A 15557-nucleotide genomic window follows, 5' to 3' on the forward strand; every position below is an offset into this window, starting at 1 on the left:
TTCCACTAGGAGGAGGAGAGGGAAGGCGCCGCATTGCGTATACCGCCTCGAACCGATGAGAACCAGATATGCCCTCTGTTGGTTCAACTTTTCAAATTATTATGACCTGCGGTTTCGGTAAACTTTGGGAGAGAGAGAGGGAGAGGTGTGAACTGACGAAGGAATCGTCGGAGGAGAGGCTGAGGGGAGTGGACGAGAGAGAAAAAGAGAAGGGAGAGGGCGAGATTGACAGGAGTGAACCGGGGCAGAGAGAGAGGAGGGGGGCGTTGGGGTGGGGTGAAAACTTGACGAAGGAATCATCGGAGAGGCTGGCGATTGAACGAGAGAGAGAGAGAAACGGAGGAATCATCGGGTGAACCGGGAGAGAGAGACAGGGGGGGAGAGAAAGATAGAGAGAGAGATGTAAACTGATGAAGGAATCATCGCTGCAGAGATTGACAGAAGAGAGAGAGAGAGAGAGAAAGAGAATTTGGTCAGATGGAGATACCGTTTTCGACCGAGGTTGTTGGATGTGAGATCCCCGTTTATTTATTTATTTATTTATTTATTTGTTTGTTTATTTATTTTTTGCGATGTAACCTTTGTGGTGGTGGGTTTTGCGAGGAGAAAGGATAAAAAATGTTTCACGTGAATGTCACATTTGATTGATTGTGCTTATATATATATATATATATATATATATATATATATATATATATATATATATATATATATATATATATATATAGTATATATATTATATATATATACACACACATATACATATGCATATATACATATTGGAACACATCAACATATTTCACAGAAATCAGTTTCTGACTCACATCGGGATCGAATCCAGGTCTCTCAGATGAAAGGTCAAGGCGCTTGCTACCTTGTGTGGGTCACTTTGTAACGTCCTTGCCTTTCATTTGAGAGCCCTGGGTTTGATCCCGATAGATAGATAGATAGATAGAGTAGGAAATGGCAAAACAGCTGACTCATAGTAGCGCAAAAGCTCTCAGGTCCCTGTATGCTTGTGGCTATTGATAAGCCATTTGTCTCTGTCCCTCCCTTTCTGTGTGTGTGTGTGTGTGTGTTTGTTAGTATGTCTCTCTGCGTGTCTGGAAACCATCGTTTACCAGAGTACAAATCAATGCCCGGTCAGCATACGAGGGTTAAAGATTTTGTGAATTATGGCCGTCAGCGAGGAATTTCGAAAACGGATAACCGAGCATTTTAACCACGATTTACTGACGCCAGTTTTAGTAGCCGTAAATCAATCAATCGATCAATTGGCCCGTTTTAAATCGGAATGTCAATGCTGGTCGTTTTGGTTACGCCTTCTAAACAACTCTAAAACAAAACAAATTTTTTTAAGCAGCCTCATTCTTTCTGCGGTGCCTGGGTACTAATCCCAGTTGAAAATGGACAACTAGCCTAAACTAATTTCAAGTAACGTCACTGTTCCTCCCGTGCTTGAGTTCGAATCCCAGGATGAAAGGGAGAATTTCTTCATTTATCCTCCCCTGGGATTCAAGGCTTGATGTGAGAAGCCTACTCTCTAAAACTATATAGAAATAGAGATATTAAGGGGCCACCGTGGCTATCATAGATACGTCTTTGTACTTCATGTACACCAGCATGTTCTGCATGAGACAGGTTAAAACCAGTCGTGCTGGGAGGCCTTTGGAAAAGGTTCTTTTTCAAAGGTCAGTCCAGGAAGGAGTGGGCTGCTCTGAACAAGAGAATGAACGCTCCAGCAAACGGTTTCCTGTTAGCTTGATAGGATTTCGGGACCCTTGTAGTTAGGCATGACAGCTTTGTGTCAAGTCCTACTTTTCAAGAGAGACGTTTGCACTGCCTCCTCGTGGGATCGAGTCCTTTTAGGTCCTTGTATTTCCATAACTCTTCAATTACTAGTTCGAATGTAATCTAGATATGTATTTTGAGTTGGCCCTTCTATTTGCCCCCCAAAATTAAAAAAAAAAAACTTTCAAGGGAGATGTTTGCACTGCCTCTCCCATGGGATCGAATCCCTTTTGTTCTTTATATTTCCCCAAACCTTCAGTTACTTATTGGAATGTGATTTAATTATATATTTTGAGTTGTCCTTTCTAGTTTGCCTCTTATAAAAAAGAAAATTAAAATAAAAAAACCCGCCCCCCAAATAAAAAATAAAAAACTCAAGAGAGATGTTTGAAGGTATGTTGGAACTACCTTCCCATGCGATCGAGTCCGTGTTCTTTATGTTTCCGTAACCCTTCAGTTCTTTGTTGGAACTTGAGCTAGATATGGTATTTGAGTTGCCCTCAAAAAAAAAAAAAAAGAATAAAATAAAAAAAATCTTGTTTATTATTTATATAAAAACCGTCGTTTTCTTTACGCGTGTCAAACCCCCGTTTTCTACACGACTTCGCCGACTATAATACAATATAGGTGCCGTACCACTAACCACCAAAGACTGGTTTTGAAGTTTCATTTCCCCCTGAGGGCAACTTTCAGGCACTGCGTTGTGAGAGAGGGTCGGTGCACTTGTTTTCTTTTTGCTTCTTTTATTCCTTTTTCTTTTTTCTTCCTCTTTTTCTTGGTCTTGGGCATCATCAGCATTCGTCTCTGGGATGAACTCTTGACCTCGTCGTCAGGAGAAGCTGCCAGAGAAAGAGAGAGAGAGAGAGAGAGAGAGAGAGAGAGAGAGAGAGAGAGAGAGAGAGAGAGAGAGAGGCTTCTTGTTTGGTCCTTTCAAAAGTGTCATTATTTTATAATTAAAATGATTCTGTTTGGGCGTGTCTGGTTTTTGTGTTTGTTTGTGTATGGGAATTTTGGTATGTTAAGTTTTTTTCAGTTGGGTCATTGGTTTTGCATGATAATAATAATAATAATAATAGGGTCAGGCTTGTTCCATATTTTATAATAATAATAATAATAATAGGCTGAGGCTTCTCTCAAACGAATGCATACGTGTCCATTAGCCTATCGAATAGTAATAACGAAAATTCCACGACATTATTATTATTATCATAATCATCATCATAGTCATCATACTAATCATACGGTAACATTTTGGTCGACCTCGTCCACCATTCTCAGAACCCACTTTCACACGCCTGCGCAGACTTCCTCTCCAACTGTCAGAGCAAGCAAGAGAGAGAGAGAGAGAGAGAGAAAGAGAGCACATCTCAAGAAGACTCCAGTAGGATGTGATGACGAATCAGTATTAAACTCCGCGTCGGATTTTTCCTTCATGCGAGTTGGAAGTGAAAAAAGTTGTCTTCTCCAGTGATTCGTTTCGAAATTGCTGTTTGTTTTATTTATTTTTTTTTATTAGAAGACTTCGTTATCATTGATTTGATATTATAAGAAAACGTTCTTGAACAATTAGTTCTTGTGAAAGATCATTTGTTTTATTGAACATTTTTGCTTGCTTAAAAGATTCCTTGCACCAGTATATATATATACAAGTGTGTGGATATAGTTAAAATTACACAAATATGAGCAATCCGTGCTTTTGCATAATTTGTATATATATATTATGTATATATATATATATATATATATATATATATATATATATACATATATATATATATATATATATATATATATATATATATATATATATATATACATATATATATATATATATATATATATATATATATATATATATAAAATTATACATGTAAATAAATAGATAGCCAGGTAAAATAGATCTACGCATTTTTTACCTCCACATTATACACCTTCCCTGATCTCTGAAAAATAAAACAGCTTCCCTGATCTATAAAATATAAAATCCCACAATTCCTCTTCGACATTATTATTATTATTATTATTATTATTATTATTATTATTATTATTATTATTATTATTATTATTCAGAAAATGAAACACTATAATTGCCCGACCCATTGAAAAACTTCTAACAACGAAAGCTCATCCAGCCTATACAGGATCGTGCCCATTATATTAATTTTTTTTTCTTATCTTGTATAACACAAAAAAAAAAAAATCCGCCAAGTTCTGTACAGGTTCTTTTGTTCGCTGTGCGACTGCGCAATGGAATTCTGATGGACGAAGCAATTTACGAATCGCCCTGAACAACCTGAACTGGTTTGTTCCAGTCCTGAAAAGTTGTACAGCTTTGGCTAGCTGACTTGCCCGCGGTTGATTGCTGCGTCTTCTTCTCCTCTCTCTCTCTCTCTCTCTCTCTCTCTCTCTCTCTCTCTCTCTTTCTTGCGGATGTTCAGTTTATTATTACTCCATTCGTCTCCGTAATTATTGTATTATTTTTACATTCTCTCTCTCTCTCTCTCTCTCTCTCTCTCTCTCTCTCTCTCTCTCTCTCTTGCAATTGTTCCAATTTTAATATTAAATGTCTCTTTAATTTTTTATTATTATTTTTACTCTCTCTCTCTCTCTCTCTCTCTCTCTCTCTCTCTCTCTCTCTTTGTGGTGCAGTAATTGGGCATGACTTTGGAAAATGGTGAGGACTAGTTTATGGACGACTGTTCCAATTGGTGTTTTTTTTTACTTCGGGTATTAATTTATTTTTGTTTTTGTTTTTATTTTATTTTATAGAATTAATTTTCTTTTATTTGCGGTTAGCGCCGTAATAATATCGGAGATTGCTAATGGAGTCTCTCTCTCTCTCTCTCTCTCTCTCTCTCTCTCTCTCTCTCTAGGAACGGGTGGAAAATCTATGTTAAAATCACTTATCATCATCATTATTATAATGATTTTCATTATTATTATAATAATTCAGATCTATAAGGAAGAAACCCATACGTGAAAAAAATGGAAAACATGAAACCGACACATGCATAATGTAAAAAAAAAAAAAAAAAAAAAAAAAAAGGCCTCTGTTTCAGAGCGCATGTCGCGTTTCCTTTGTTATTGTTTATTCCTTCTGTTTTTCCTGTTTGCCTAAATTTCCGATCCGGATGTCGGTCAGTCGAAATGGTGACCCAGAATCCACTTAATGCGCCAAAATATCCTACTTAACACTCGGCAAGATTGCCGTAGGGCAGACCTGATTCTCTCTCTCTCTCTCTCTCTCTCTCTCTCTCTCTCTCTCTCTCTCTCAAAACTTTCAGCAAGATTATGTATTAGTCCATACCAGACTCTCTCTCTCTCTCTCTCTCAGCAATATTATGTATTAGTTCATACCAGACTCTCTCTCTCTCTCTCACTCTCTCTCAGCAAGATCATGTATTAGTCCATACCAGTCTCTCTCTCTCTCTCTCTCTCTCTCTCTCAGCAAGATTATGTATTAGTTCATACCAGACTCTCTCTCTCTCTCTCTCTCTCTCTCTCTCTCTCTCTCTCTCTCTCTCTCTCTCTCTCTCTCTCTCATAAAGATTTGCATCTTGTTTGATTTGTTTGAATATGTTTATAAGTTTCTTGCTCGTATGTCATTTATACTCGTCAAAGTCTTTGTCATACACGTCAAATTGCCCGATCTCACAGATATCGTTCGGAAGTTGCCAACCCGAGAGTTAACCAGGTGCCTTAACTCTTTAAAAACGGGAAAGTAGTTTTTTTTTTTTTTTTTTATGTCCAAAACGAGCGCTTTAAGTTTTATTAAACACGTTTCGTCTAGTGGTCTATCTCTTTTATATATATATATAATATATATATATATATATATATATATATATATATATATATATATATATATATATATATATATATATTAATAAATGGGTATAGTTATATTCTATCGATTGCTTAATTTTATGTAATGATGGTAAATAAAAATTCTAATGAAAAATTATGTCTCCGCAAAAAATTATACTAAAAAATGGATAAGTTTATATTTTGTGTATTGCTTTATTATATGTAATGATAATAAAAATAAATTCTATAAAAAAGGATAAGTTCATAATCTACTTGTTGCTTCATTGTATTTAATGATGCAAAAAACATTGCAATCTCCTGTTGCACTTTTCCTTCTATAATCCTGCAGGCAAATGGCCGTACCGGGTTTCTTTTTTATTTTTATTTATTTTATTTTTATTATTTTTTTTAGATCCAGGTGGGTGTCCAGGTGGCGTTCCAGAGGGGAAGTTGGCGAACAACTTTTTGCGGACTGGAAATATTAAGATAAAATTGCGTGGTGTCGATTTTGTAAGCTCCAGTTGACTGTTCCATCAGCTGTTCTGTTGTTGACAAGAGTCATTCTCGGCCCTTTAAATTCTTAAAAAAAATTTTTTTTAAGTTATGCGGGAGTTTAAATGCCAGTGGCCCCAACTGGCTTTTTTTTTTAATCAGACTTCGATGAGATTCGTTTTATAAATTCTTTAAATCCCCTTGTAGGGTTTTGAAATCAGTCTCTCTCTCTCTCTCTCTCTCTCTCTCTCTCTCTCTCTCTCTCTCTCTCTCTTTCTCTCTCGCTTATTTTTTTTTATCTTGGTATAGCATCCCGCTTCTTTTTCGCTTGGGAAAGTATATCCTTTAACTGATGGGGGAAACCTTTTTCACATTCTCTCTCTCTCTCTCTCTCTCTCTCTCTCTCTCTCTCTCTCGATGTAGCATTTCTCTGGTTTTCTCTCGTGGTGTGGTATTTCCTATATCTGATGGAGTAAAGTTTCTCTCTCTCTCTCTCTCTCTCTCTCTCTCTCTCTCTCTCTCTCTCTCTCTCTCTCTCATTTTTCCCTTGATGACGCAGCATCTCCTTTTTCTCTCTTGGTGTGGTTTTCCCGTACCTGACGGGGTAAACCTTTTTTACATCTCTCTCTCTCTCTCTCTCTCTCTCTCTCTCTCTCTCTCTCTGTCAATAAGGTAATTCCCACGCACGCCATGGCTGGCTGAAACCAGTAAATCCCTCTTTCATCATTCCACTGGGATTTTCCTATTAATATATGTCAGTTGATTTCTGCTTGGAATACCCGTCTCTAAATCACAAATCTGGGGATTAATATCTTTGAAGATTAAATCCCTCTCTCATTCCAAAGGGATTTACCTGTGTTTAATAAATGTCAGGTGATTTCTGTTGGTAATACTTGTCTCCGAATCCATGATTCCAAGGATTAACGTCTTTTATTGAGATTAAATCAATATTATTCCAATGGGATTTTCCTACTTATGCGTCAGTTCATTTCCACTTATAATACCTGTCTCTGAATCCTTAAATCCAGGGATTAATGTTATATTACTCCAAGATAGAGTTCTTTAAATCTGTGAGCACAAAGATTGCACATTTTTCCCCAGTTTTTAATATATGTCAGCTGATTTTCATTTGAAATACCTGTGTTAATCCCAAAATCCAGGGATTAAATGTTTCAGTACACCAAGACTGAATCTTTTAAATCCCAGAAAACATAGATATTGCAATTTTTTTATTTTTAATATAGGTCACTGGATTTCTACTTGAAATCCCTCTCTCTGTAAATCCGTAAATCCAGGGATTAATGTTTCAGTACACAAAGGTGGAGTCCTTTAAATCCCAGAAAACGGAAAATGAACACCTTTTTCTCCCCTCCCCTGGTTTTAATATATGTCAATTCATTTCCAACTTGTAATCCCTCTCTATAAATCCCTAAATCCAGGGAATTAATATTTCACTACACCAAGAATGAGTCTAAAGCCCAGAAAACAGACAGTAATTTTTTTTATTTTTATAAATCCCTAAATCCAAGGGTTAATGTTTCAATACACCAAGATTCCAGAACACTTAGAAACTGCAAATTTTTTTTCATATTTCAATATATGTTATATGATTTGCACCAAATCCCTCTTTCTAATCCCTAAATCCAGGGGTTAATATTTCACTACACCAAGAATGATTCTTTTAAATCCAAGAAAACATAGAGACAGCAAATTTCCAAGACTGAGTCCCTTTAGATCCAAAACACTTAGAAATTGCACAATTTTTAAAATAAATTGTACAAAATTTTTTAGAAATTGTACAAATTTTTTTTTTTAAGAAATTCCACTTTTACTTAAGAAATTGCGTAATTTATTTAAGAAACTGTAAATTTTTTTAATGGCTTGAGATGCTATCATATAAGGCGTTATTGCTTCTCTGGCACAAAATCCTGGAAGGCTGGGACGACGGTCTGAGCTTGTAAGATGTACTTAAGTCCTGACAAGATCTATTCCAGACAAGATTTATTCCAGTCCCCGTAACCTGGTGGAGAACGTTCGCGAAGTGGCCCGTTGTTTGTTTGACACGTTTATTAAGTTGTGTTTGTATTTATTTATTTGTTTATGTATTTATTGATTTATTTACTTATTTATTTATTTATGTATTTCTATATTTTACTGTCGGTAATATGTACATCATTTGATTTTTGTTTCGTCTTTACCTTGACTGCAGAACCCAATCACTCGTCTGTTGGAGTTTAGTTGTTTACTTATTGTTTTTACCTGTGATTTGCTGTACTTTTCTTTCTGTTTGTCTTTTTTCCTGTAATGCCCCGAGTACCTACATTCTGTCCTGTGGAGTTTTGCTTAGCAAGTGAAGGTCCTTTATCCTGTTTTAAGTGAATAGTTTCGTTTGCCTTTAATAATTCTGGTGTAAATAAGATCTTTGTACAAATGTGTGTGTGTGTGTATATATATATATATATATATATATATATATATATATATATATATATATATATATATATATATATATATATATAGAGAGAGAGAGAGAGAGAGAGAGAGAGAGAGAGAGAGAGAGAGAGAGAGAGAGAGAGAAGAAGAAGACCTTATAAATTAACCTTAAAAAAGGTAGTATTAATTTTCTACATCATTTAACATGAAGGGATCTACGGTGTGTCTTTTAATACTAACTTTTATGGAACTGTCTAAGATATGCAGTTGTCGAAGAACGCCAGACATTATTATTCATACAAAATTGTTGCCATTAACTGCCTTTTATTCTATTCTATTTATACAGAGTGGTTGGTATCAAATTCAAACACCATTATTTGTAAATAGAAGTTACCATCCAATTAATTTTAAAAATGGTTGTATTTATGACGGATAGTTACGGTACCTTTAAACGCCAAAAATGAGACAACATATACATTGTGGTTGCCATAGAAAGGCCAAAAGAATATTTTGTTTGTGGTTGAACGTCCACCATTTAATTATTCATGCACATTGCTTGCCTTCAAACACTGAAAGTTTCGTTAAGCAAAAACCTGTGAAATACCGAGAGTTTGTCAAGAAATGATAGCTGCCATCAAGCATCAAATATTTGTATACTAGTATTTGTGAAGCTTCAAACACAAGAACTGTTTTTTTTACGACTATTCCTGTACGTTGCTTGCCTTCAAAAGCAGAAAGTTTCGTAAGCAAAAAAAAAAAAAAAAAATTGTATGAAATACCCAGTTTGATGAAGAAATGAAGGATGCCATCATACGCCAGATATTTATTTATTGTGTATGTGAAAGTTTACTCAGAAACTATTTTTTCTGAATGATTGCGTCAGACTAAAAAAAAAAAAATGCACGAAAAATTCGATTTAGGCTACCTGAAAGGATTACATCAAAGGCAAGAAAAGCTAATATTATTTACGCATATTGCTTATGCATGAGGATTCTCCATGTGTGGAGTTCTTATCGTTTTTGGATGTGTACCCCAAGATCTAACTAACACGCCCGTGGAATGTGAAAACTGTTTTGAATATTGTTTGCAAGACTCGTTGATTAAACGTCTTCGACACAATCCGTTTCCCACAGTAGATAACTATTTATATACATTTTTATGTGTTTGTTTATTAATTTGTTGACATTTTTTTTTTGTTTTTAATAAGTGGTCTCTTCTTTCTGTGTTTCCCATTACCTTCTGACACCTCTTTGTATAAACACCATAATATTCTTTGGATGCTTGAATTTCAAGTCAGTGGCCCCTTTGGTGGGCTTGTTCCATATAAATAATAATAATAATAATAATGATAGTAATAGGTGAAACATTGGCTGTGTCTTGAGTTCTCAAGGGACTTAGCTTGCTTTCTTCGCCCAGTTGTGTGATCAAACCCGTGTGTTTCGGTGTGTTAGCTGTCCACTAAACCATTGCGAGACGATGTGTAGATAGGAGGAGAGAGAGAGAGAGAGAGAGAGAGAGAGAGAGAGAGAGAGAGAGAGAGAGAGAGAGAGAGAGAGAGAGAGATAAACTTGAGATACAAGTTTCGATTATCATAATTGTGTTGACAGAACTGTTGACATTTTAATTACTTTCTTCTCTGTAATGTTTTATTTAAATAGATACAGAAAGAGAGAGAGAAAGAAATAAACTTGAGATATAAATTTCGATTGCCATATGTCTTATGTTCAAAAGACAATTGCCTTTTTAATTATATTCTTCATCTTAATATTTTATTCAAATGGATAATTTAATGGACTTTATAATATACAGCATCACCTTGTTTGATGATCATAGTGATGATAATAATGGTGAGAAAGATAGTGACAGCCAGTGAGGGTAGTAACAGCTATATCAAATTCTTCAGGCAATAAACTTAATGACCACATTATGTAGAATTCAGATGTGAGTGTGTGTTTGTGTGTGTGTGACCCAAAAGCTCTTAAGAATCTAAGAGTAGATGCATTAGATTTATGTATTTAAAATTGACTCGTCTAAATTTTATTCAATTTATCCTTAAATAAGGAAATCTCTCTCTCTCTCTCTCTCTCTCTCTCTCTCTCTCTCTCTCTCTCTCTCTCTCTATATATATATATATATATATATATATATATATATATATATATATATATATATATATATTTATATTATATTTATTTCAACTGTAAACATCAGTAGCAGTTCTACTGGGATGAAGTCGCTAGCCCCATGCCCATTTTTTCCATATGCTGGCTGGGACCAACATCAGTCCACTACCCATCAGATAGATAATTCATTTCCCTGGTCAACAGAGATATAATGAATTATATGGGAAACGGGTTGCAATATATATATATATATATATATATATAAATTTCTGACTCACATCGGGAACAAACCCAGGTCTTTCAATTGACAGGCAGGGGCGCTACCATCTGAACCACACAAGTCCTGAAAGAATTGATTGTGTTGATTAATTTAATTAATTATATATATATATATATATATATATATATATATATATACATATATATGTAATGTATAATATTATGTGTATATACCTGTATATACACATATGTATGTATAGATATATTATATATACATACATATAAATATATATTATGTATATATATATATATATATATATATATATATATATATATATATATATATATATATATACATACACACACATACATACATACATAACGTGTATATAACTACTCTTCTCTCCTGTGAGTTTTTTCCCAAACGACCCAATTAAGGAAACAAGCAAATGCAACGGCTTGTCCTTCATCCCTTAACAACCTAACCAGCAGTTAAGTTCATGGAGATTTGGGTCTCTCGAAGACGCCTGGAGGCGTGTGACCCGCCGGGTAGAAGCAATAGAGCTTGAGCGTTCTTGTTATATGTTGAGGGATGTGACGCGCATGGTAGAAAGATTCGGAGTATGACTCTGGGATTTCCTGATGACATGGGAGGCAGTGGAGAGAGATGAAATGGAGTTGTTGTTATTATTATTATTATTATTATTATTATTATTATTATTATTATTATTATTACATGTGGGTGAAAACCTCAAGACAGAAAAAACATTATTTTTTCGTGTCTTATTCTTATTATCATTATTACATGGACAGAACATAAAAAAAAGTGTTCCTTATGTTTAATTTTTTATGAACTCTTAATATTATTGTTAAAAACAAGGACAATAAAAAACAAACATTATTCCTTGTTTTATTTATTATGAATTTATGTTATCATTAAGTACAAGGACATAGAAAACACAATATTTCTTATGGTTTATTTTTAATGAACTATTACTATTATTATTATTATTATTATTGTTATTATTATTATTATTATTAATCAAGAACAAAACAAAATAAGCACTATTCCTTTTGTTTTATTTTTATGAGCTATTAAAATTGTTATTGTTATTAAACTCAATGACAAAAACAACTATTCATTGTATTTTTCATTAACAGTTAATATTATTAACTGTTAATGAAAGAAGACATGCACACTATTCCTTAAGATTTATTTTTCATTAACTAATATTTCCTATTATTAAAAACAAAGACAAAAAATTACAGGCCACATGAAAATCATTTTAATTCCTCTTCATGACGTCATCACATCTGACGGCATTGTAATCACAACAAGGAATCATATATTGTGAGATTATTAATGCCATTGTTATTCATTTCCATCACTTTACGCCATCTCTACGTCAAGGTCGATCAATTAGCAACGTCACTGAAAAAAAAAAAATCTTGAACTCCCATTCAGCTTCCAAGATGAGAGATAAGTCTCTCCTTTGAATGTCTCTCATGCATAATTTATGGGTCGGTGTCTTTTCAGCCTTGAGAGAGAGAGAGAGAGAGAGAGAGAGTTTCTGTCTTGTGAAGAATAGCTGGATGCTCTTATCTCTATTTATTGGTTATACTTTTATGAGGATTTTATGGTCGTTCTCTTTAAATGGGTTTGTTTATATTTCTTTTATGAGTTGAATTTTTTTTTTAATGAAAGCTTACGTGGAGAGGTATCGTTGGTTTTGTTTGAGCCTGGTTTATTTTGGTGAGTTATGAATAATAATAATAATAATAATGATGATGATAATAATAATAATATTACTGTATTATTATTATTATTATTATTATTATTATTATTATTATTATTATCATCTCCATTTATCACACGCACACAATGCTTCTTCGACAACCTTAATAATAATAATAATAATAATAATAATAATAATAATAATAATAATAATAATAATAATATTATTATTATTATTATTATTATTATTATTATTATTATTCCATTTATCACACGCACACAATTCTTCGACAACCTTAATAATAATAATAATAATAATAATAATAATAATAATAATAATAATAATATTTATAGTGCAATTATTTATGGTTTTGCTTTAATTTCTGTTCAATTACGCTTCTTGTATACAGGTTGTGAAACTATATAATGAAAATCTTTCAAATTGTTTACTTGTTCACATATGCTAAAATTTGCCGAAGTATTTTTCTCAATTTATTTCTTTTTTAATCCAGCGCTGGTCAGTTTTCACTTAAGTAGGCCTTATCACATATATTTTTACGAATCAGTTAAACCTTGTAGTGGCGAGGAGTTTCTAAACCACCGGAATTCCCCACATTTTAACGAGAGGTTTCCTTGTAAGTAATCAGTGCTGAGATGGAAGTCCAATATTTAAAACTTGGAAGAAGTAAGTGGGGTGAATTTGTAAAAGTAGCTCAGTAAAGTTTAGGCCTAAGACTTGTAAGTATTTAGAACAACATTTTAAATAGAGGTTTCTTTATAAGTAATCAGTGCTGGGATGGAAGTCCAGTATTTAAAACTTGGAAGAAGAAACTAGATTGGGTTTGTTAACGTACCTCAGTAAAGTTTAGGCCTAACACATGTATTTCGAAAATCAGCTGTGGGATGGAGGGTTTTAATGGTGTTGGGAGAGAGAGAGAGAGGGGAGGGGTGAGGATGAAGGCCATCCCAGGTGTATTAGCCAGGTGACCACTAAGATAATTGGGCTGGAGATCATTTTCATGTGGTGCTCGTTATTGCCTCAAGAAAGTGGCTTTGGTGTTATGGTACAGAATGGACCTCGTGTTCCATTAGTAGTAAAAAAGGTCTGTATAATTAAATAATGATTGTTTTAATGTTAAACCACATCAAAAGAATGACGTCAGCTTTATTTTTAACGTAAAAATGCTGGTATTAACAGTTTCCCAGTACATTTACTTCCATAATTAGGAATTCTGTGCTTGCCTCTGTACTTCCAGAATCGTTTGACTGGGCTCCATTTCGTAATCTATCCCGTCTCGGACTCTTTAGAGGAGAGAGAGAGAGAGAGTCTGAAAAATATAGCTACATATCTAATAACCTGGCTTGACTCTCTCTCTCAATTTTATATATATATATATATATATATATATATATATATATATATATATATATATATATATATACGAAACATTAACAAAGAATTAACGAAGGAATTAAATATTGTAATGGACTCTGCTGTACATCATCTTAAACAAAACCGTTTTGATGTAAATCAATGACAAATCTATGAAATGACCCCGAATCCTAGTATAGATTACAAGAACGATATTATTAATTAATTTTTTCGTGTAGGAGGTAGCCTAATATATAATTGTCATGTTCTCCCTCACAAAATGTAGAAAAGGGCTTATTTAAGAAATTGCGTCGTAGCGACGGGCCTACGTCGAAGTAGATTTCGGGCAAAAGATGCGTCGTATTTTTACGTTGTATTCCATGTTTTGTTTGTGTGTGTGTTATTAATTTTCTGTAAAAAAAACTGTTGTGTCGGCTTTGTCTGTCTGTCCGCATTTTTTTCTGTCCGCACTTTTTCTACACATACTTTTCTGTCCGCCCGCAGGGCTGCAAATTGGTATGTTGATCATCCATCCTCCAGTCATCAAACATACGAAATTGCAGCCCTCTAGCCTCAGTAGTTTTTATTTTATTTAAGGTTAAAGTTAGCCATAATCGTGCGTCTGGCAACTATATAAGATAGGCCACCACCTGGCCGTGGTTAAAGTTTCATGGGCCACAATTTATGCAGCATTGTACAGAGACCACCGTAAGATAGCTCTGTTTTCTGTGGCCATGATTATACGCTGTAGCGGCTGTACAGAAAACTCGATTGCGCCGAGGTAACTTCGGCGCATTTTTACTTGTTTTATGTAATGAATGACGACATGGAATGACGTTATACTGAATGACGTTTGAATGTATAGTGTAGCATCAAAATTGGTGTTGCTTCTCATATTATCGAAATGCTTTTTGTGGTTACAATTTGAAATGAAATAAAATTGAGTGACGTTTGGCTGTAGTTTGAAATTCGGTTTTATTCATCACATTATCGAAATGTTTTGTGGTTACAATTTAAATTTAATAAAAAATATATACCATATATATATATATATATTATTATGTATATATATATATATATTATATATATATACATTATATATATATATATATATATATATATATATATATATATATATATATATATATATATATATATATATATATGTATATATATATGGCATGAATGGTAATACTGAATGACTTTATAGTTGTACAGTTCCAAAAATTTGGTTTCGCTGATCATATTATTGTAAAGCGTTTATGGTTACGATTTGAAATTAATAAAAAAATATATATAGCTTTATAAGAACACATACATTTGCTATCGGAAAGCGCTTATAGTTATGGTTTGAAATTAATTAAGAAATATAGCTTTGTAAGGATGCATGTCATGTAACAGAATAAAGGCGGCTTTTACATTTGCTTCGTGAAAATCGCTGTCATATTGGAAGAAATGATTGACATCTTTACAGTATTCTCGCTTTCTCTTTTGTGGCCTTTGCAAAAATCTTCTCTATCGGCAGCTTTTAGTGCAGAGGCCGAAGGAACTGGCAACCTAGTGTCTTTTGTCTATCTATGGCCAT

At 33.7% G+C, this 15557-nt stretch overlaps 1 protein-coding gene across 19 annotated transcripts in view; it reads left to right on the forward strand.

Moving 5' to 3' along the window:
- SNF4Agamma (SNF4/AMP-activated protein kinase gamma subunit) overlaps nt 1–15557 on the forward strand; it is a 394547-nt gene that overhangs the window by 75556 nt on the left and 303434 nt on the right. The window lies entirely within an intron of this gene.

This window comes from Macrobrachium rosenbergii, chromosome 40 (assembly GCF_040412425.1).
Source record: "Macrobrachium rosenbergii isolate ZJJX-2024 chromosome 40, ASM4041242v1, whole genome shotgun sequence".
NCBI lineage: Eukaryota > Metazoa > Arthropoda > Malacostraca > Decapoda > Palaemonidae > Macrobrachium > Macrobrachium rosenbergii.